At 41.6% G+C, this 25237-nt stretch overlaps 1 protein-coding gene across 1 annotated transcript in view; it reads left to right on the forward strand.

Annotated features, from left to right (window-relative positions):
* The window catches only part of LOC126418712 (anoctamin-4-like), a 404589-nt gene extending 392137 nt beyond the window's left edge, over positions 1 to 12452 (forward strand). The window contains exon 20 of the mRNA XM_050085615.1: positions 12098 to 12452. The gene's annotated coding sequence lies outside the window, so the exon portion shown is untranslated. The remainder of the gene's footprint in view (positions 1 to 12097) is intronic.
* Positions 12453 to 25237: the final 12785 nt, after the last annotated feature.

Genomic DNA, 25237 nt, shown 5'->3' on the forward strand with positions numbered 1-25237 from the left:
GTGCATATAAAGTACTGCTCATGAGACAAAATGTTTGTTCCTTCTCCCAACAAATGAACTTGAATTAGTAAAAATAATACACTGGTTTAAAAACAAAAAATAGTAAAGGACTAGATGGTATCCCTATGACACTAATGAAATGCTGCTTGCACTAGGTGGGAAGCCTCTGACTTTTCTTATAAACGTAGCCGTGGAGAAGGAATATTCCTGACATGTTTAAAAAAGCATAAAGTGATCCCTATTTTCAAAGGAGGCAGGAAGGAAGATCCAGGAAATAACTGACAAATAACTATTACATTTGCTTGATATAAATTAATAGAAAATGTAATTAAAGACAGAACACTACATTTTATAGAAAAATGCAGTACTTTGAATGGTGCTGATATATGGGAGATATCCATATTGTACAGAGCTTCCACCACAGGATGGACAACGATGTGTTGACTTCACTCTCCACTTTCTTGCAAGGATCAAAGTTGATGAGGGCTGGCCCTGGATCATCCTATGGACAGATGAAGCTCGTTTTTCTCTGACAGCTGAGCTGAACACACACATAGCCGAGTATGGGGCTCTTAACCTCCAGTCACCATGCATGAAGTTCCTCTGTGTGGTGAATGTGCCACTGTGTGGTGTAGCTTCACAGCTATGTTCAGCGTTGGCCCATTCTTTTATGAACAAGTTGGCACTCAAGGACCAAAGGCATGCAATGTGACTGGCCAGGGTTACTACAACATGCTTCGCCAGCATGTCATACCCACCCTACAGGAGGGAGATGCATTGAGCTCAACAGTTTTCATGCAAGATGGGGCCCCACCACACATTGCTCATGAAGTTCAATGCTTCTCCAAAACACATTTGGAAATGATCGAATTATCAGCCGATCATTTCCAAATGCTTGGTCGGCATGGTCACCTCATCTCTCTCCCTGTGATTTATGGTTGTGGGCTACCTGAAGGACAGGATATACCAGGGGAACATACACAAATGTAGATCTGAAGTGCAGCGTATCAAGAGAGGTAGCCAGGCATACCTAAGGACATGCTCTGTTCTGCTGTCAAGAATGCAATCCTGCTCTTTCAGGCTATTATGGACACTGATCAGCACCATATTGACCCCTTTTGTAGCAGCTTGGTATGATGTTCCATAGCAGCACATTGAAAGTGTTTCAATTGAGGTGATTCTGCATTATTTCTCTTCACCATGTCCTTGATATTAATGCTACCAAGTTTGGTACTTTTACGGTAATTAGTTTCCATGTTACAACATGTTAAATAGGGAAAGAATAATTATAACCACCAGGTATATGAAACAGTTATTTATGTAAAAAGTAACCATGCTGCATTGTTAAACAGAGGTATCCATAACTATAACACAAGAAATAAAAATGATTATCATATTGAATGAAACTGGCTCAAATTAACTTACAAACAGCCTTTAAAAGCAGGATTTCTTCTATAAAACTATTTGCCTAAAAGATAATACAAATACGTCTGTTTTCAAAAATAAATGTCACTTGATTAAAACTTGTCCATACAGTGTTACAGAATACCTTGAAGCCAAAAATTAACATAATGTTTCATATGTAACCATGCAAATATATAAAAAGTTTCAGAATGTCTAATGTGAAGTTAAACATTGATAATTATGTTGTTGTTGTTGTGGTCTTCAGTCCTGAGACTGGTTTGATGCAGCTCTACATGCTACTCTAAACTGTGAAAGCTTCTTCATCTCCCAGTACCTACTGCAACCTACATCCTTCTGAATCTGCTTAATGTATTCATCTCTTGGTCTCCCTCTACGATTTTTACCCTTCACGCTGCCCTCCAATACTGAATTGGTGATCCCATGATGCCTCAGAACATGTCTTACCAACTGATCCCTTCTTCTACTCAAGTTGTGCCACAAACTTCTCTTCTCCCCAATCCTATTCAAAACCTCCTCATTAGTTATGTGATACACCCATCTAATCTTCATCATTCTTCTGTAGCACCACATTTCGAAAGCTTCTATTCTCTTCCTGTCCAAACTATTTATTGTCCATGTTTCACTTCCGTACATGGCTACACTCCACACAAATACTTTCAGAAATGACTTCCTGACCCTTAAACCTATACTCGATGTTAACAAATTTCTCTTCTTCAGAAATGCTTTCCTTGCCATTGCCAGTCTACATTTTATATCCTCTCTACTTTGACCATCATCAGTTATTTTGCTCCCCAAATAGAAAAACTCCTTTACTACTTTAAGTGTCTCATTTTCTAATCTAATTCCCTCAGCATCACGTGACTTAATTCGACTACATTCCATTATCCTTGTTTTGCTTTTGTTGATGTTCATCTTACATCCTCCTTTCAAGACACTATCCATTCCATTCAACTGCTCTTGCAAGTCCTTTGCTGTCTCTGACAGAATTACAATGTCATAGGCAAACCTCAAAGTTTTTATTTCTTCTCCCTGGATTTTAATACCTACTCCAAATATTTCTTTTGTTTCCTTCACTGCTTGCTCAATATAGAGATTGAATAACATCAGGGAGAGGCTACAATCCTGTCTCACTCCCTTCCCAACCACTCCTTCCCTTTCATGTCCCTCGACTCTTATAACTGCCATCTGGTTTCTGTACAAATTGTAAATAGCTTTTCGCTCCCTGTATTTTACCCCTGCCACCTTCAGAATTTGAAAGAGAGTATTCCAGTCAACATTGTCAAAAGCTTTCTCCAAGTCTACAAAAGCTAGAAATGTAGGTTTGCCTTTCCTTAATCTAGCTTCTAAGATAAGTCGTAGGGTCAGTATTGCCTCACGTGTTCCGATATTTCTACGGAATCCAAACTGATCTTCCCCGAGGTCGGCCTCTACTAGTTTTTCCATTCGTCTGTAAAGAATTCGCGTTAGTATTTTGCAGCCCTGACTCATTAAACTGATAGTTTGGTGATTTTCACATCTGTCAACGCCTGCTTTCTTTGGGATTGGAATTATTATATTCTTCTTGAAGTCTGAGGGTATTTCGCCTGTCTCATACATCTTGCTCACCAGATGGTAGAGTTTTGTCAGGACTGGCTCTCCCAAGGCTGTCAGTAGTTCTAATGGAATGTTGTCTACTCCCGGAGCTTTGTTTCAACTCAGGTCTTTCAGTGCTCTGTCAAACTCTTCACGCAGTATCACATCTCCCACTTCATCTTCCTCTACATCCTCTTCCATTTCGATACTATTGTCCTCAAGTACATCGCCCTTGTATAGACCCTCTATATACTCCTTCCACCTTTCTGCTTTCCCTTCTTTGCTTGGAACTGGGTTTCCATCTGAGCTCTTGATATTCATACAAGTGGTTCTCTTTTCTCCAAAGGTCTCTCTAATTTTCCTGTAGGCAGTATCTATCTTACCCCTAGTGAGATAAGCCTCTACATCCTTACATTTGCCCTCTAGCCATCCCTGCTTCGCCATTTTGCACCTCCTGTCGATCTCATTTTTGAGACATTTTTATTCCTTTTTGCCTGCTTCATTTACTGCATTTTTATATTTTCTCCTTTAATCAATTAAATTCAATATTTCTACTTGCCCTCATCTTTTTACCAACTTGATCCTCTGCTGCCTTCACTACTTCATCCCTCAAAGCTACCCATTCTTCTTCTACTGTATATCTTTCTCCCATTCTTGTCAATTGTTCCCTTTTGTTCTCCCTGAAACTCTGTACAACCTCTTGTTTAGTCAGTTTCTCCAGGTACCATCTCCTTAAATTCCCACCTTTTTGCAGCTTCTTCAGTTTTAATCTACAGTTCATAACCAATAGATTGTGGTCAGAGTCCACATCTGCCCCTGGAAATGTCTTACAATTTAAAACCTGGTTCCTAAATCTCTGTCTTACCATTATATAATCTATCTGAATTCCTGTCGGTATGTCCAGGCTTCTTCCATGTATACAATCTTCTTTTATGATTCTTGAACCAAGTGTTAGCTATGATTAAGTTGTGCTCTGTGCAAAATTCTACCAGGCGGCGTCCTCTTGCATTCCTTACCCCCAATCCATATTCACCTACTACATTATTTCTCTACCTTTTCCTACTGACGAATTCCAGTCACCCATGACTATTAAATTTTCATCTCCCTTCACTATCTGAATAATTTCTTTTATTTCTTCATACATTTCTTCAATTTCTTTGTCATCTGCAGAGCTAGTAGGCATATAAACTTGTACTACTGTGCTGGGCATGGGCTTCATATCTATCTTGGCCACAATAATGCGTTCACTACGCTGTTTGTAGTAGCTTACCCGCATTCCTATTTTCCTATTCATTATTAAACCTACTCCTGCATTACCCCTATTTGATTTTGTGTTTATAAACCTGTAGTCACCTGACCAGAAGTCTTGTTCCTCCTGCCACCGAACTTCACTAATTCCCACTATATCTAACTTTAACCTATCCATTTCCCTTTTTACATTCGCTAAGCTACCTGCCCGATTAAGGGGTCTGACATTCCACGCTTCGATCCGTAGAACGCCAGTTTTCTTTCTTCTGATAATGACATCCTCTTGAGTAGTCCCCGCCCATAGATCTGAATGGGGGACTATTTTACCTCCGGAATGTTTTACCCAAGAGGATGCCATCATCATTTAACCATACAGTAAAGCTACATGCCCTCGGGAAAAATTACAGCCGTAGTTTCCCCTTGCTTTCAGCCGTTCGCAGTACCAGCACAGCAAGGCCGTTTTGGGTAGTGTTACAAGCCAGATCAGTCAATCATCCAGACTGTTGCCCCCGCAACTACTGAAAAGGCTGCTGTCCCTCTTCAGGAACCACACGTTTGTCTGGTCTCTCAACAGATACCCCTCCATTGCGGTTGCATCTACGGTACGGCTATCTGTATCGCTGAGGCACGCAAGCCTCCCCACCAATGGCAAGGTCCATGGTTCATGGTGGGGGGGAGTGATAATTGTGTGTGTGTGTGTGTGTGTGTGTGTGTGTGTGTGTGTATAGTTATAATAGAGGGAAACATTCCACTTAGGAAAAATATATCTAAAAACAAAGATGATGTGACTTACCAAATGAAAGTGCTGGCAGGTCGACAGACACACAAACAAACACAAAAATACACACAAAATTCAAGCTTTCGCAACAAACTGTTGCCTCATCAGGAAAGAGGGAAGGAGAGGGAAAGACGAAAGGATGTGGGTTTTAAGGGAGAGGGTAAGGAGTCATTCCAATCCCGGGAGCGGAAAGACTTACCTTAGGGGGAAAAAAGGATGGGTATACACTCGCACACACACACATATCCATCCACACATATACAGACACAAGCAGACATATTTAAAGACAAAGAGTTTGGGCAGAGATGTCAGTCAAGGTGGAAGTGCAGAGGCAAAGATGTTGTTGAATAACAGCTGAGGTATGAGTGGCGGCAACTTGAAATTAGCGGAGATTGGGGCTTGGTGGATAACGGGAAGAGAGGATATATTGAGGAGCAAGTTCCCATCTCCGGAGTTCGGATAGGGTGGTGTTAGTGGGAAGTATCCAGATAACCCGGACGGTGTAACACTGTGCCAAGATGTGCTGGCCGTGCACCAAGGCATGTTTAGCCACAGGGTGATCCTCATTACCAACAAACACTGTCTGCCTGTGTCCATTCATGCGAATGGACAGTTTGTTGCTGGTCATTCCCACATAGAATGCGTCGCAGTGTAGGCAGATCAGTTGGTAGATCACGTGGGTGCTTTCACACGTGGCTCTGCCTTTGATCATGTACACCTTCCAGGTTACAGGACTGGAGTAGGTGGTGGTGGGAGGGTGCATGGGACAGGTTTTACATGGGGGGCGGTTACAAGGGTAGGAGCCAGAGGGTAGGGAATGTGGTTTGGGGATTTCATAGGGATGAACTAAGAGGTTACGAAGGTTAGGTGGATGGCGGAAAGACACTCTTGGTGGAGTGGAGAGGATTTCATGAAGGATGGATCTCATTTCAGGGCAGGATTTGAGGAAGTCATATCCCTGCTGGAGAGCCACATTCAGAATCTGATCCAGTCCTGGAAAGTATCCTGTCACAAGTGGGGCACTTTTGTGGTTCTTCTGTGGGAGGTTCTGGGTTTGAGAGGATGAGGAAGTGAAGTTCCCATCTCTCGCTGCAACCCTTCTTTCCATCAGTCCCTATACCAGTTCCAAACTGAACAATCCATTGCCTCACCCACCTAATCCTTCACCTACACATCAACTCAGCCAATGAACACACCCGTCAACTCCTATCCTTAATAAAAGTCCTCAATCTTTCCTCTCCCACATCCACACCGGCTATTCAGAGCATCCTCCTACAGGCCAACCGCAAATTAGAACAGCATGCCACCCTTCACCTCAAAAAACTATCGAATCTCCTGGTTTCCCACCTCCGGAAAGGCAACTCAATCACCCTTCACAACCTTTCCAGCAAACCTCAACCACCTCTCATTGCACACAAACCCAGTCTCTCCCATCTACTCAGTCTCCCACTTCCAGCTCCACTCCCTCCAAAACCTCAAAATTCCAATCAACACAATCTGGCACCACAACACCCTAATTCAGTAGTTAACCTTTCCTCCAAACCTCTCTCCCAATCCGAAACCTCTGTCCTATCCAAAGGCCTCACCTTCAGCCCCACTCCCAGATTCAACCAAACAGCCCTCGTCAAAGATTTACTGTCCTACACTCGTACTCTCTGCTGGAAGTATCACTTTGCCAGGAAGAAAAATGATCCTAATCCTACCCCTAATGATCCAACTCCCCAAGACACTATCCAAATTGAACCCTGCCTGGAACAGTTGCGTCCTCCGTCACAGCGGGGCCCACCTCCTCTTCCTCAAAATCACCCTCTCCAAACCTTCCAGGAATTTCTGACTTCCAGCCTTGCCTCTCAATCCTTCTTAAAAAACCTTAATCCTACTCCCAACATCACCACTCTGTGATCTGAAGGCTGACCGGTCCATCGTCATTCTTCCGGCGGACAAGGGTTCCACGACCGTGGTACTTGATCGTCGGGAGTATGTGGCTGAGGGACTGCGTCAGCCTTCAGACAACACCACATACAAAGTTTGCCAAGGTAATCCCATTCCTGATGTCCAGGCGGAGCTTCAAGGAATCCTCAGAACCTTAGGCCCCCTACAAAATCTTTCACTTGACTCCATCAACCTCCTGACTCCACCGCCACCCCGCACCCCTACCTTCTACCTTCTTCCTAAAATTCACAAACCCAATCATTCTGGCCGCCCCATTGTAGCTGGTTACCAAGTCCCCACAGAACGTATCTCTGCCTACGTAGATCAACACCTTCAACCCATTATGTGCAGTCTCCCATCCTTCATCAAAGACACCAACCACTTTCTCGAATGCCTGGAATCCTTACGCAATCCGTTACCCCCAGAAACCATCCTTGTAACCATTGATGCCACTTCCTTATACACAAATATCCGGCACGTCCAGGGCCTCGCTGCGATGGAGCACTTCCTTTCACGCCGAACACCTGCCACCCTACCTAAAACCTCTTTCCTCATTACCTTAGCCAGCTTCATCCTGACCCCCAACTTCTTCACTTTTGAAGGCCAGACATACCAACAATTAAAGGGAACAGCCATGGGTACCAGGATGGCCCCTTCGTATGCCAACCTATTCATGGGTCGCTTAGAGTAAGCCTTCTTGGTTACCCAGGCCTGCCAACCCAAAGTTTGATACAGATTTATTGATGACATCTTCATGATCTGGACTCTCAGTGAAGAAGAACTCCAGAATTTCCTCTCCAACCTCAACTCCTTTGGTTCCATCAGATTCACCTGGTCCTACTCCAAATCCCATGCCACTTTCCTTGATGTTGACCTCCACCTGTCCAATGGCCAGCTTCACACGTCCGTCCACATCAAACCCACCAACAAGCAACAGTACCTCCATTACGACAGCTGCCACCCATTCCACATCCAACGGTCCCTTCCCTACAGCCTAGGTCTTCGTGGCAAACGAATCTGCTCCAGTCCGGAATCCCTGAACCATTACACCAACAACCTGACAACAGCTTTCACATCCCGCAACTACCCTCCCGACCTAGTACAGAAGCAAATAACCAGAGCCACTTCCTCATCCTCTCAAACCCAGAACCTCCCACAGAAGAACCACAAAAGTGCCCCACTTGTGACAGGATACTTTCCGGGACTGGATCAGATTCTGAATGTGGCTCTCCAGCAGGGATATGACTTCCTCAAATCCTGCCCTGAAATGAGATCCATCCTTCATGAAATCCTCTCCACTCCACCAAGAGTGTCTTTCCGCCATCCACCTAATCTTTGTAACCTCTTAGTTCATCCCTATGAAATCCTCAAACCACCTTCCCTACCCTCTGGCTCCTACCCTTGTAACCGCCCCCCGTGTAAAACCTGTCCCATGCACCCTCCCACCACCACCTACTCCAGTCCTGTAACCCGGAAGGTGTACACGATCAAAGGCAGAGCCACGTGTGAAAGCACCCACGTGATTTACCAACTGACCTGCCCACACTGTGACGCATTCTATGTGGGAATAACCAGCAACAAACTGTCCATTCGCATGAATGGACACAGGCAGTGTTTGTTGGTAATGAGGATCACCCTGTGGCTAAACATGCCTTGGTGCATGGCCAGCACATCTTGGCACAGTGTTACACCGTCCGGGTTATCTGGATACTTCCCACTAACACCAACCTATCCGAACTCCGGAGATGGGAACTTGCTCTTCAATATATCCTATCTTCCCGTTATCCACCAGGCCTCAATCTCTGCTAATATCAAGTTGCCGCCACTCATACATCAGCTGTTATTCAACAACATCTTTGCCTCTGCACTTCCACCTCGACTGACATCTCTGCCCAAACTCTTTGTCTTTAAATATGTCTGCTTGTGTCTGTATATGTGTGGATGGATATGTGTGTGTGTGCGAGTGTATACCCGTCCTTTTTTCCCCCTAAGGTAAGTCTTTCCGCTCCCGGGATTGGAATGACTCCTTACCCTCTCCCTTAAAACCCACATCCTTTCATCTTTCCCTCTCCTTCCCTCTTTCCTGATGAGGCAACAGTTTGTTGCGAAAGCTAGAATTTTGTGTGTATGTTTGTGTTTGTTTGTGTATCTGTCGACCTGCCAGCACTTTCATTTGGTAAGTCGCATCATCTTTGTTTTTTTTATATATATATATATATATATATATATATATATATATATATATAACGAAAGCAAAATTCAAGCTTTCGCAACAAACTGTTGCCTCATCAGGAAAGAGGGAAGGAGAGGGAAAGACGAAAGGATGTGGGTTTTAAGGGAGAGGGTAAGGAGTCATTCCAATCCCGGGAGCGGAAAGACTTACCTTAGGGGGAAAAAAGGATGGGTATACACTCGCACACACACACATATCCATCCACACATATACAGACACAAGCAGACATATTTAAAGACAAAGAGTTTGGGCAGAGATGTCAGTCAAGGTGGAAGTGCAGAGGCAAAGATGTTGTTGAATAACAGCTGAGGTATGAGTGGCGGCAACTTGAAATTAGCGGAGATTGGGGCTTGGTGGATAACGGGAAGAGAGGATATATTGAGGAGCAAGTTCCCATCTCCGGAGTTCGGATAGGTTGGTGTTAGTGGGAAGTATCCAGATAACCCGGACGGTGTAACACTGTGCCAAGATGTGCTGGCCATGCACCAAGGCATGTTTAGCCACAGGGTGATCCTCATTACCAACAAACACTGTCTGCCTGTGTCCATTCATGCGAATGGACAGTTTGTTGCTGGTTATTCCCACATAGAATGCGTCACAGTGTGGGCAGGTCAGTTGGTAAATCACGTGGGTGCTTTCACACGTGGCTCTGCCTTTGATCGTGTACACCTTCCGGGTTACAGCACTGGAGTAGGTGGTGGTGGGAGGGTGCATGGGACAGGTTTTACACGGGGGGCGGTTACTAGGAGCCAGAGGGTAGGGAAGGTGGTTTGGGGATTTCATAGGGATGAACTAAGAGGTTACGAAGGTTAGGTGGATGGCGGAAAGACACTCTTGGTGGAGTGGAGAGGATTTCATGAAGGATGGATCTCATTTCAGGGCAGGATTTGAGGAAGTCATATCCCTGCTGGAGAGCCACATTCAGACTCTGATCCAGTCCCGGAAAGTATCCTGTCACAAGTGGGGCACTTTTGTGGTTCTTCTGTGGGAGGTTCTGGGTTTGAGAGGATGAGGAAGTGGCTCTGGTTATTTGCTTCTGTACCAGGTCGGGAGGGTAGTTGCAGGATGCGAAAGCTGTTGTCAGGTTGTTGGTGTAATGGTTCAGGGATTCCGGACTGGAGCAGATTCGTTTGCCACGAAGACCTAGGCTGTAGGGAAGGACCGTTTGATGTGGAATGGGTGGCAGCTGTCATAATGGAGGTACTGTTGCTTGTCGGTGGGTTTGATGTGGACGGATGTGTGAAGCTGGCCATTGGACAGGTGGAGGTCAACGTCAAGGAAAGTGGCATGGGATTTGGAGTAGGACCAGGTGAATCTGATGGATCCAAAGGAGTTGAGGTTGGAGAGGAAAATCTGGAGTTCTTCTTCACTGTGAGTCCAGATTATGAAGATGTCATCAATAAATCTGTACCAAACTTTGGGTTGGCAGGCTTGGGTAACCAAGAAGGCATCCTCTAAGCGACCCATGAATAGGTTGGCATACGAGGGGGCCATATATATATATATATATATATATATATATATATATATATATATATATATATATATATATATATATATAAAAACAAAGATGATGTGACTTACCAAACGAAAGTGCTGGCAGGTCGATAGACACACAAACATACACACAAAATTCAAGCTTTCGCAACCAACAGTTGCTTCGTCAGGAAAGAGGGAAGGAGAGGGAAAGACGAAAGGATGTGGGTTTTAAGGGAGAGGGTAAGGAGTCATTCCAATCCCGGGGGTGGAAAGACTTACCTTAGGGGGAAAAATGGTCAGGTATACACTCACACACACACACACACACATATCCATCCGCACATACACAGACACAAGCAGACATTTGTAAAGGCAAAGAGTTTGGGCAGAGATGTCAGTCGAGGCGGAAGTACAGAGACAAAGATGATGTTGAAAGACAGGTGAGGTATGAGCGGCGGTAAATTGAAATTAGAAATTAGCGGAGATTGAGGCCTGGCAGATAACGAGAATATATATATATATATATATATATATATATATATATATATATATATATATATATAAAGATGATGTGACTTACCAAATGAAAGTGCTGGCAGGTCGACAGAAACACAAACAAACACAAACATACACACAAAATTCAAGCTTTCGCAACAAACTGTTGCCTCATCAGGAAAGAGGGAAGGAGAGGGAAAGACGAAAGGATGTGGGTTTTAAGGGAGAGGATAAGGAGTCATTCCAATCCCGGGAGCGGAAAGACTTACCTTAGGGGGAAAAAAGGGGTATACACCCGCACACACACGCATATCCATCCGCACATACTCAGACACAAGCAGACACACACACACACACACACACACACACACACACACACACACACACACAGCATGTAGTTGTGTAATTTTAAAAGTTGTAAGTTTTCATACTTCATGTAAACATGGTGTTTCCAATACCATTGTACAGAATGGTCTATGGACATAAATAAATAAGTAAAATAAAAAATAAATAAATGTATGTAGATGTAAATGTAGTGGATGTCTTCTTTTTTTGTAGTATCATGACTTTCATACACACCATTGGGTTTAAAAAGGGGCCTTTTTATTCTTAGGAAATACTTAAGACAGAATATATATATTGTGCAGTAGATTTAACTTCCTTAATGTGCATAAGCACAAATGAATATGGGATAAATAAAAAGAATGACAGAGTTGAGAAACAAAGAAGAAAAATGCAACATATGTGATTAGTGACTGAAATGATCTAAGAAAGGTATATAACACACAGAAGAAATTTATGACAGCTAACTTATTATGTTATTAAGACAGTTAAACAGTTGCACACACTTACACAAATTTGCACTGTTTTTTCTATCACATATGAGATCTTTAGTTTTTGCACTTACATCCACTAATACATACCTCATTTTTCAGATCTGCTGATGTGATGGACATTCCCTTTATCCTGCTACAAACTATGCCTCAGTTTATTCATGAGAAAATATTGCATTTTAAAGGACATTTTTTAAAAAAAAGACATTATTTACTTGTATTGATTTGTACCAGAGAATAAGAAATAACAAGGAGATTCGAGAAAATGACTATCCTTCATTGTGGCTAAATATGTTGTTGCTGATTGTATGCAGCCACACAGGGACTTTTGCAAAACTAAAAGTTGCGTGGACATAGGATCTAATAATTTGAACCCAAATCCAGTGATCTTGTGTTGCAATTATGGAATCTAAGCTACCTGTTTTTTTTCCATAGTTTTCATGAAGTAACTCTTCAACACCCACAGATTGTATTTTGTGGTAGAATCACTAAGAAAACATGTATTTGTTCTCATATTATTGAGGAAGTAATTATATATGTGATATTACCTTGATATTTCTTTGTGTTTATTTCTTAAGTATTTTAAAACTTACAGAACACTTGTCAGAATTAAATTTTGCCAGACTTCTTTCTTATAATAAGAAATAGTAAGATATGTTACTTGACCAGGCATCATAATTTCAAAGTGAAAAAAGTTAAATACAGACATCTGTTGTCTGTAATCATTTTATTCCCATGGAAAAAAGACAGTATACATATTTATAATGTATTGTTGCTATCAGAGGATGGGATGCATTCCAGTGTACCACTATATTTGAAACAGAAGATGAAAGTTTACTTACTTGTTACTAATGCAATTACTAATGCAAAAGAAATGAAATGTTACTGCTAGAAAAAAATTAAAATGTGCTGTTGGATATCTGGCACTTACTTAAAGTGTTTTTGCCTGAATAAAGGGAAATTAAAATGTGAGGAAAAGGGTAAGATCTCCAGTTACAGAATAAACATTGATACGTAGTACCATACAGTACATGTATTAATGAGTTGTTGATAGTCAATAGGTCGAAAATAAAGGCACAAGGTGAAAGTTCCTTAGAAAAGAAAATGATACAGAACAAGAAGATAGAGAGATTGTGAGAAAAGGGGTGGGTTGTGTGCACTTGGGCAAATTGCAGTGGCAAAACATTGACTGGTAAGTAAGTATTTCTCTTCTTTTCATTTGGAATAAACTATTTAATTATGTGGTTTCATTTCATATTACTTACCAACTTTGTGAATATTTATGAGAAACATGTACATACAAATGTAGGCCTGCTGTATAGATTACTCAATTTTTTTGTAAGTTATGTCTCAAATATACTTATTCCATAATTACAGCATCAAGCTTCTTTTTAATTTATAATCTTTTATATTCACTCTCAAACTTTTATAAGAGCTAGATAAACATCATGATAAAAAGAAGGTGTTTGCTGTGACTGAATAAATGAACTCCAATTACAAGGAGACAGGATGTGAAATTTGTTACACTGCTGGTAGACATATAAAAATAAAAATTATTATCCTAACTTTTTGAACTGTCAGTTCCTTCCCCATAGGAGAAACGGTTTCCTGGAACTCAGCCTTCTCAGTGATTATTGGAGTGTCCTTAAGCACTCTCAGTTCTGCTTCACTTTCAATTCTCTTCAATTGTTGGATCAAGAAGCCTTTCCCACCAAGTGGAAATGGAGGAAATGTTGCTAACTACAGGTAACCATTGTAGGGCTGCAATTATGATGCATCCACTGATGATAGGGATTACATTGTATAGTTTAGCATTAGTTTCTTCACAAGAGCATACTGAACCACACAGTGAACCAGTATTCCATGACAGAATATAGTAGTCCTAGGGCAGGACCTCTCACTGTGTAAACACATTCTCCCCATCTGCTGCCAAGCAGTTTGTGTGGTTATTGTTGTGTGTGTAGACTTTAGCTGCTGTTGGTTCTAGATGTTTTCTAAGGGACAAGGAGCAGTCCTTATGAGGCCAAAGTACCTAGGAAACCAATCATGGGGCAGCACTTCATTTTTGCTGTGAAAAGCAAAGTCCCTTGCAATATTATGTCTTAGAGAAGATCCCATTGTTGATCATAAATTTAAAAAAAACTGTACCAGAAATGGGAACACAATTGGAAGAATGAATCAAGTGATTAAGTTATTAAGAGATGTCTCTCTTACAAGGAACACCTAGAGTGTGATGTTGTAAGTTCAGTCTTTATTTAAAGCTCATTTGAAACTGTTGTGTTAACAATTATCACAGGAAAAATATTAGATACTAATGATTCATCATGTGCATCAGGAGAGTGATGGAAAATGAGTGTTCAGGAGGTGCAGAGATCAACCTTCTATGGGGTATATGTATTACCTTTCACAAAATGGACATTGCTGATGTTCAAGAAATGTTCAAAACAAACCATTATCTCGCACCATGAACACCAAGTGAAAAATGGTGCACCACAATGATCACAAAGGTTCACACTATCAATATCAAAGGCAAACTCCTTGCAAATTACAAACCATACAGGGCGTTCAGATGGCATCACTCTTAAAGAATGCATGTAGGATCAAATGGGTGTAACAGGCTGATGAGAACTGATGGAATGTGATGGCATGCAACAGAATGCAAGACAGTCTGCTGTGAAGCTTAACGTGAAATGGACTATTCTTTAAGGCATAGCCGCACATCGTGTGATAATGTTTTATAGACATGCAAAAAGCACACATCTAGAGGCTGAATTTGTCCAGTGATTCTAGCTTGTATAAATTGCAATATCACACAGTCTTCAGGAAGGATAGTTTGCTTAAGGCAGTATGATTTTTATACCCAGAGCTGGAATCAAGTCATTTTGACCATCTGTTGGCCAAAAGCAGTGCTTGTACCATAGTAATAGTTGTCTTATGCTGATTTTTCCACTGTTGCTTGCTATGACATAAATATTCCTTACTGCTCCTGCTGGATCTTGCACATCAATAAAGAAGCATATGGGGCATAACACATCTTGTTTCTCACAGCAGAATAAATAACTTTCCAGCCAAGATGATGCTGTCATTTACCACCTTTTTAAAGTCATCAGAGGATCAAAATTAATTTCAAAATGATTTAGACGATATCTGTATGGTGTGAAAAGTGGCAATTGACTCTAAATAATGAAAAGTGTACTAAAAGGAGTCTGCTAAATTTTGGTTACATGATAAATCACACAAATCAAAAGAATGTAAATTAATTAAATATTTAGGGATTACATTTATGAATAACTTTATAGATAATGTTCTGAGAAAGCAAACCAAAGACTTTGATTTATTGGCAGAACACTTAGAAAATGCCACAGGTCTACTAAAGAAATGGCTTATGCTATGGTCGTTTGGCCACTTCTGGAGTATTATTGTGCAGAGTGGGATTCACATCGGATAGAATGGTGGAGGACATTGAAAAAGTTCTAAGAAGAGCAAATAGAAGAGAGATTGTCATGGATATGATACACAAATTGTGGTGTCAGTCATTAAAAAAAGACTTCTATGTTGCGGAAGGATATTTTCATGAAATTCCAATCAGCAACTTTCTCCTCAGAGTATGAAGATATTTTATTGGCATTCACCTACATAGAGAGAAATGATCATCATCATAAAATAAGATAAATTACAAATTGCAGGGCAAAATTCAAGTGTTCATTTGTCTCACATACTGTTCAAGAGCGCAGCAGTAGTGAAATAGCTTGAAGGTGGTTCGATGAACATTCTACCAGGCACTTAACTGTCTGTGGATTTTTAGTTGTATTCTGTGCACCAAGACAGTAAAGAAACTTTATTAGATTTTGCAAGAGTGCATGCTGGAATCAGAAGAGTAATTGACTGAAATTTTAAAGAAAGCAAAATATACATGACATTTCTGGAAACTGCTCTTGCTTTTAATACTCGCAAATATAAAATAAAAATCTCTGCATTCGCTGCCTCACTTTGTTGATGCACAGTTGGTCTTTTACTCTTCTGATTATAAACGATATTATGAACGGGATAGATTGCTACTCACCATAAAGATGACATGTTGAGTTGCAGACAAGCATAATGAAAAGACTGGTACACACTGAACTTTTGGCAAAGCCTTCTTCAGAGAGGAAATCACACACACATTCACACAAGCAAGCACGCCTCATGCACACGTGACTGCTCTCTCTCACTGCTTCCATCAGAATGCAATGGTGTGATGCTGAATGCAAGCATCTGTCTGGAGTGGGGCAGGGTAGGTGGAAGGTTAGCAAAGTACATGTGGTGGGGAAAGGAGTCAGCACTGCCTGACGGAGCATGCAGGGCTGATGGCAGTAGCACACACAGCATCAGGAGACTGTGGATGAAGAGGAATGGGAAACAGAAAAAACGACCAGTGGGTGCACTGGCAGAGAGTAGCACTCACTGAGAATGAGCAGACATCAATTGAAAGGAAGTGATATGACAGAAGGGCAGAAACTCTTGTGTGGAGGATGTGGGGACAGTACGTTACTGTAGGTTGAGGCTGGGATGACTTTGGGAGCAGAGAAAGTGTTGTAAGAGTAATGCCTGTGTGTGCAGTTCAGAAAAGCTGGTGATAAAGGGGATGATACAGATGCCCCAGGTTGCGAAGCAGCCTTTGAAATCAAGCATGTTTCATTCAGCTGCATGTTGTGGCCAAAAGGTGGCCCACTTTGCTCTTGGTCTTAGCTTGGCTTATTCATCCTGGTGGGCAGCTAGTTGATAGACAGATATAAAAATCTGTGCAATGACTGCAGCAGAGCTGGTATATGACATTGGTGCTTGCACATGTGGCCTTGTTTCCAATGGCGTAGAAAAGCCTATGACAGAGCTGGAATAGGAAGTGCTGGATGTATGGACTGGACAGATCTTGTACCTGGGGCTTACACAATCTGATCCCTATCTCAAGGAGTTGCAATTGGGAGTGGCATTGGGAAGGACTAGGATGTTGTGAAGGTTCGGTGGGTGATGTAAAACCACTTTAGGAGGGGAAGGAAGATTTTTGAGTAGGATGTCCTTCATTTCAGGATATGATAATAGATAATCAAAGCCCTGACCAAGGATGTGGTTTATTTACTCCAATGTGGGGTGGTATAGGGTGACAAAGGGGGTGCTCCCTTTTAGCTGGTTCTTGAGGGGGTGGGTGGACTGGACATGTGTGGGAACATGGCACAGGAGATCTGTTTGCAGACTAGGGTTGAGGTAGTACCAGTTTGTGAAGGCCTTCATGAGACCTTCAGCATTCTGGGCAAGGGAGTTCTTGTCACTATGGATACATCATCTGTAGGTGACCAGGCTGTATTGGAGGGATTTTGGTGTGGAAGAGGTTGGGTTGGGTTGTTTGGAGGAAGAGACCAACGAGGTCATCGGTCTCATTGGATTAGGGAAGGACAGGGAAGGAAGTCAGCCATGCCCTTCCGGACAAACCATCCCAGCATTTGCCTGGAGTATTTAGGGAAATCACAGAAAACCTAAATCAGGATGGCCAGACGTGGGATTGAACCATCGTCCTCCCGAATGCGAGCCCTGTGGAAGAGGTGACAGCTGTTGAAATGCAGGTACTGTTATGGTTAGTGGGTTTAATTTGGATGGAGGTGTGGATGAAACCATCAGAGAGGAGGAGATCAATGTCCAGGAAGGTGGCATGCTGAGTTGAGGTGGACCAGATGAAGCAGATGAGAGAGGTGTTGAGGTTAAGAAGGAATGAGGATATAGTGTCTAGCCCCTGAGTCCAGATCATGAAGGTATAATCAGTGAACCTGTACTAACCAGATGTTTGTTGTTTTGGGAGGCTAGATAGGTTTTGTCTAAATGGCCCATAAACAGGATGGCATAGGTGGGTGCCTATGGCTGTGCCATAGTTTTGTTTCTATACCTTCCCTTCAAAGGAGAAGTTGTTGTGTGTTAGGATAAAATTAATAAAGTGTTTGAGGTAGTGTGTTTGAAGTGTGAATGATATTGTAAAAGGTACTGTTCAATAGCGGGAATTTTGTGGGCATGAGGGATGTTGGTGTATAGGGAAGTGTGTCAACAGTATCGAGTAGGGATCTAGGAGGTAAAGGGTTGAGGATGGTGGAGAATTGGTAAAGTAATTGGTTGATATCTTCAACATGCGAGGCTAGACATTGGGCAACTGGTTGGGGTTGTTGCTCAATGAGGGCCAAAATTCTTTCATTGGGAACACAATAAACCATCTACAATGCTACATTAAGAATTGTTGGGTTTGTGGGTTTTAAGGAGCATGTAGAAGATCGATGTGTGTCATGCCAGAGGAGTGAGGAGGGAAATGGATTCAGTGGGGAGGAGGTTCCAGGAAGAGCATAAGGCTTTAAGCAGGGATTGGAGATTATGTAGGACTTCTGGGATGGGATCTCTCTGTAGAGTTTATAGGTGGAGAGTCAGATAATTGACCAAGGCCCTCCAGCAGGTGGCTACTGTGATTCATGCTGACAGTAGTAGAACCTTCGTCTGCTGGTAGGATGATGAGGCATGGATCTGTTTTGAGGCTGTGTATGGCTGTAGTTTCTTCTGCTTAATGGTTTGTTTTCTGAGAAATGGACCTGTGGAAGGATGGTGAGGCCAAGTTGGAGGTAAAGAATTCATGGAGGGTGATTAGATTGTGGGGTGGGGTGGAGGGGAGGGGGGTGGTGATAATCACATTTGGATGGTTTTATGAACTGGGAGATGCAGGGTTTTGATGTTGGGATTAGGTTGCAATTTGTTGGTGGGATTGGCGGCAAAGAAGTGTTTCCACTGTGGGAGAAGCAGAGTAGATCTTTGACAAGTTCAGTACGCTTAAATTTGGATGTAGGACTAAACGTGAGGCCTTTAGAGAGGACTGAACGTTCTGTGGGACTGAGAGGTTTGGTAGAAAGCTAAACAACAATGTTCTAGGATTGTTTCGGCTCCAGATTTGGTGGTATGTTGGCAGGGTGTACTGGGGGATGTGGCAAGTTGAAAAGATCGGATAGGCAGCACGTGGGTGTTATGAGAGGTTAACGAGGAGGAGCATTATGTGTGTGATAAGGATTGGATGGTGGTGCCCCAAGTGACAGAGCGCCATGTTAGCAGGCTGGATAACTTTGAGAGTGGTGTCTGGAACACTCTTCCAGATGCTGGGGTGCAGGGTTCAGTTTCGGAGGTGTGATTTATATAGAAGGGATTGGACAGTAGCAGTATCTTGCAGAGGGAGCAGAGGTGGTTCTGTGCCATGGAGATGTGTTTTTGCAGTAGGAGGTTTGTGAGGGACATTTCATTGTGAAAGGAGGGATATGATCAACAAAAATAAATTTTTGCAGTTAGACTGTTGGTAGGTGAGGGGGCAGGGGGCATAGGCATCATTTAAGGAACAGGATATGGATCTGGGTTTTTGACAGGGAAAAGAATAAATTTCTAAATTGTTGCAAAAAGATGAGGCAGGGGTCCATTGTGGCAGGAATGGTGTTGGGGAAATGGGAAGTGATGTAGGAAAAGGGGAAATGAAAGTGTTAGGTGGTTGTGAGGGGAGGTGAATAACAGACAAAGATGTGTAAAAATATATACAGATACGCAAAAAATACACATTAACACATAACACTATGCACAAATATATAAAAATATGCAAAAATACCCACAAACATGCAGAAATATAAAAAAAGAGATTATATTACATTTAATTAACATTTACACATATCAGTCATTTGCTGTTTAAAGCCATTTGCATTCATCCCGCTATTACAAAAAATATGTAAATAAGATTCTTTATCATCAAAGTAATGGAAGAACTGTACACATTTTATGATACTTGAGAGCTTTGAAGTGGAAAGCTGAAGCTGGTATACTTCATGTCAAACAATGCAGTGGCAGCCATGGAGCCGAGCAGAAATGCCATGAACAGCAGCAGTTTCTGTTTATCCACACGATTTACTTTAGTTTTTGTTTAATGTGTTACTGTGAAGCATTGTTTGAATTGATTATAGGGTGTAGTAAAAACAAGAAGTAGTGTAGCACCAGTAGGCCAACTTAGAATGTGACCAGTGACTTCTTGGATTAGTATCATTTTCTTCATGGTATGGACGAACATTGATTGAAGATGGATAGTGACTGCAACTTTTGTGGACAGATGTGGAGGGAATTGGCCATGGTCCATAAACAGCTGAAAGCTGTGTTGGCCACAGTTGACAGGCTTCAGACTGCTATTGTAGGCTGTGGTAGCCTTGGAACACTTGAGCTGAATGCTTTGGTACCTTTAGTGCCTATAGCATCCCCTGGGATCTCCGACGTTGCAGCGCCTACTGATGTACTCATCCTGGTTGGTCAGCACTTAACTAGTGGTGAATGGCAAACAGTGGCAGAACTGCAAATCTTTAGGCAGAAGATGAAAGTGGGTACTAGCCACATGTCTATGCACTTGTGCTTTAAAAAAGGTTGGAAACATTACCGACATCTGTTGGGACTGGGGCTGATTTACCTTAAAAGTCTGAACAACTGCAGAGAGTGAAGTTGCTTGTCATTGGGAGCTCCATCATTAGACAGGTGTTGGAACTCCTTAAGGTAATAGTGGGCAGGTCAGAAAGGAAGGCCAGTGTCCACTTTGTTTGCTGCTGGTGGGTCATGTCTGAGATATGGAGGAAGCTCTGCTGGCAGCAGTTGAGTGCAGTGGGTGCACCTAGATACATATGAATGATGCCTGCCGCCTATATTCAGAAGCTATCAATGGTTCCTACAAGCGGCTGTTTACTTTGGTGAAAACAGCTAACCTTGTATGTAATGTGCTTGCAGAGATAGCATTTTGCAGTGTCATTTTCAACACCAGTCACAATCTTCTGGTTTGGAACTGCTCATGATAAATAATAAACAAACAAAATATGATGACAAAATCAGTAGCCAATAAAAGGTGAATTTTCTGATCTACAGAATTTGTAACCATTATAAATAAATGCAGTTCAGTAATATCCTGAATCAGGTCAGTTCAAAGCTTGTGACGAGCCAGTCTTACTTTAGTGTGCGTTCTCACTCATTCTGTTCATTATCAGTCTGCTCCTAAGTATCCATCATTCCGTTCATTTTGCTCTTAGTCTTCAGCTGGTGTAGCTAGTGGTTCCCCCCCACCCAACCCCCCCACCCCACCCCACAGCCTCAAGAATTGTTTGTGTTACCCCTCTGTTCATTTAATTCAGGCTGAGAGAAAATGTTTTATTGTTATGAACAACGGACATCAAAATGTATGTTAATATTTGTGACTATAGTAACCATTCTATGACTTGTTCCATTGAATTGCATATGAAGCAATAAATGGTCACTTCATTTGCACTGTGTGAAATTTTACTTTCTGTTGAGTTAAGAACAATGAAGCTCCATGTATGTACGTACTAGCTACCTGTCTCTAAACATCATGGAGACTGTAAGAGACCTGCTCAACACCAATAGGATCTTAAAGACAAGAATAAAGATTGGTAAACTTCCAAAAAAGAAGCTTCTGGTTGTTTACTTTAAGGGTAAGTCCTACAACAGCACTTCCAGGTGGTGAACCAGCAAAACAGTGCAACTACCTAGGCTTATTCCATAACAGGTAGGTCTAGTTTACATGACAAGTGGAATGCTTAAAACAGAGGCTCAGACGATTCTATGATGATACTGGATGTGGATTTCTTGATGTTCACTATAGGGTGGAGAATTGTAGGACCTCCTTTAATAGGTCATATAATGCACTATACATATGAAGTGGCTACTAGAATAGCAGTATATGTGTGGGGTGGACATGTGGGTTTTTAGTGTAGAGAAATCCCTCCACAGGCTTAATAAGGTATGTTCTGATTTCAGATGGGGATGAATATTATTCCCGTTAATCAAAGAACATAGCATTCATCATGGCAGACCAGAGAAAGAAACTATTAACGTAGTGTTAGTTAACTATAGGATTGTCTATGGGAAGGTCCCAGGACTAATCTTGCTTATAGGGCTATTGAGAAAGTAGGGAACATTTTGGCATTAAAAAAAAACTAAGTACAAGAAATACATTTCATTATATATATCTAAAAGAGTGACTGACATACTACTTTTCCACATAGCCGCCAAACACATTGAGGCACTTATTGTAGTGGTGGACAAGCTTTGAAAGACCTTCATCATACAATTCTGCTGCCTGAGACTTCAGCCAGTGAGTTCTGCATCATCATCAAAGTGCTGCGTTGCAAGCTAGTTCTTCATCTTGGGAAACAAGTGGAAGTCCCTTGGTGCAAGATCGGAGCTGTAGGGCGGATGAGGGAAAATTTTCTATTTGAATGAATTAAGGAGTTCTTTAGTGCTGTTTGCCGCATGAGGTCGGCATTGTCGTGAAAAAACAAAATTTTTGACGTCAGCTTTCCTCAGATTTTTTTTTTTTTTTTTTTTTTTTTTTTTTTTTTTTTTTTAAAATTGCTCTTCTAAGGCTGTGCAAAGTTTGACTGTACTGGGCAAAATTTATGGTTGCTCCACGTTCGAGAAAATCAATAAGAAGCACACCTTGCCTATCCCAAAACACTGTCGCCATCAACTTCCTTGCTGACAAAGTTTGCAAACATTTTCTTGGTTTTTGGGGACATTGTGTGCCCCCACTCCATGGACTGTAATTTTGTCTTGCAGTTGACATGTTTCACCCAAGTCTCATTAACGGTTATGATTTGATCCAGTAATGATTCACCATGTTTGTGGTAGGCCTCCAGAAACGTCAACGTTGCCCCCATTCACTGTTCTTTATGGTGCTCTGTAAGAATTTTGGGCACCCATTAGGCACAAAATTTGTGGTAGCCTAGTTTTTGAGTGACAATTTCAAACAACAAAGTCTATGAAACTTGTGGGAAAGAAAGTGAAAGCTCTGTTATTGTGAAGTGACAGTTTTCACGAATCGTTTCATCAACTTTAGCAACAAGATCATCAGTCACAATTCTCGGGCATCCACTCTTCTCTTCATCCTGAACGTTTGTTTGGCCATCTTTAAAGCAAATGCACCATTTCTGGATGGAACATTCACTCATTATGTTGTTTCCATACACTTCACACAGTTCACAATAAATTTCCACAGGTTTCAGGTTTTGTGCCAACAAAAACCGTATCACAGACCGCACCTCACAACTGGCAGGATTTTTGATTGCAGCACACATTTCAAATTCGAATATAAAAAAAAAACAGATTTGCAGAGACATTCCCACTGTCACAGATGGATACCAACTGAGTGGCCGAGCATGCACATACCAAAATATATGCAATCGGCGCATGCCTAGTGGTGTTAGACTGAAACGTTCCCTACTTTCTGAATAGCCCACATAAATGGTAACAATGCCAGCATAGTTCTGGGGACAGAAAGCTGTTAACAGCAATGAAATTGTAAATCCCAATTGGAATGTATATTGTAAAGATAGGTTGGAGCTTGGGAGTGGAGGCGTATTTCATAACTGTAAAATAAATAATATCGGGTTAGGTTACTGCATATTCCAACTGTGAATTAATTTGGGTGAAGATAAAATCTGGGTGGATTAAACATGGTTATCAGATGCTTCTACATATCTTCTGCCTCCAGAACAACAGTGTCAGTGTATTTGAAGGGAAAACTGTAGAGACAAGGACTCATATGAAATTGTTCTAAATGTGTTATCCGAAAATTAGCTGTAGCAAATAATCAGGCAACTCATTCATGGAAATAACATATTAGATGTCTTGGTCACCAACAGGCCCAAAAGTTTGAAATTAGTATAGAACAAGTAATCTTTGATCATATGACTGTTACATCATCACTGAATAAAGCTGAAAATATGAATGTAAAGAAAGGAAGGAAGATGTCTCTGTATAGCAAGAGAGACAAAAAACACATTTCAGATTGCCTGAGTGGTCAACATGAAAAACTCATCTCCAGAACCGAAACTGTAGAACATTATTGGACAAAGTTGCAGGGTATTGTAGAATACAACTTTACAAGTTCAAGCAAAGTTGCAAGGCATTGGAAAAGACCTCCCATGAGTTGACAACTGTGTTAGAAAACAAAGAGAGATCCACTCCAAATTTAAATGTAACTGTAGCCTTACAGAAACAAATATTGAACAAAGCCAAAATTAGTGTAAGGAGAACATTGGGAAAGTGCTCAGTGAATTGGAAAATAAAGTTATCTTCTGACTTGACAGAAATTCCTAAGAAGTTTTGGTTTCTTGTTAAATCAGTAAACAGATCAAAGCAACCTATCCAGACAGTCTGCGACCATAATGACACTTAAAAGGTGGATGACAGAGAGAAGGTCAAAACTGTTTTACTGAAGAACATCATACTATGGTTCTTCTTTAAATTGTCATGAGCATCAAAATGACAATGTCAGAATTGTTGTTGTTGTGGTCTTCAGTCCTGAGACTGGTTTGATGCAGCTCTCCATGCTACTCTATCCTGTGCAAGCCTCGTCATCTCCCAGTACCTGCTGCAGCCTACATCCTTCTGAATCTGCTTAATGTATTCATCTCTTGGTCTCCCTCTACGATTTTTACCCTCCATGCTGCCCTCCAGTACTAAATTGGTGATCCCTTGATGCCTCAGAACATGTCCTACCAACCGATCCCTTCTTCTAGTCAAGTTGTGCCATAAACTCCTCTTCTCCCCAATTCTATTCAATACCTCCTCATTAGTTATGTGGTCTACCCATCTAATCTTCAGCATTCTTCTGCAGAACCACATTTCGAAAACTTCTATTCTCTTCTTGTCCAAACTATTTATCGTCCATGTTTCACTTCCATACGTGGCTCCACTCCATACAAATACTTCCAGAAACGACTTCCTGACACTTAAATCTATACTCGATGTTAACAAATTTCTCTTCTTCAGAAGCGCTTTCCTTGCCACTGCCAGTCTACATTTTATATCCTCTCTACTTCGACCATCATCAGTTATTTTGCTCCCCAAATAGCAAAACTCCTTTACTACTTTAAGTGTCTCATTTCCTAATCTAATTCCCTCAGCATCACCCGACTTAATTCGACTACATTCCATTATCCTCGTTTTGCTTTTGTTGATGTTCATCTTATACCCTCCTTTCAAAACACTGTCCATCCCGTTCAACTGCTCTTCCAAGTCCTTTGCTGTCTCTGACAGAATTACAATGTCATCGGCGAACCTCAAAGTTTTTATTTCTTCTCCATGGATTTTAATACCTACTCTGAACTTTTCTTTCGTTTCCTTTACTGCTTGCTCAATATACAGACTGAATAA

The sequence above is a fragment of the Schistocerca serialis genome, chromosome 9 (assembly GCF_023864345.2).
Source record: "Schistocerca serialis cubense isolate TAMUIC-IGC-003099 chromosome 9, iqSchSeri2.2, whole genome shotgun sequence".
Lineage (NCBI taxonomy): Eukaryota > Metazoa > Arthropoda > Insecta > Orthoptera > Acrididae > Schistocerca > Schistocerca serialis.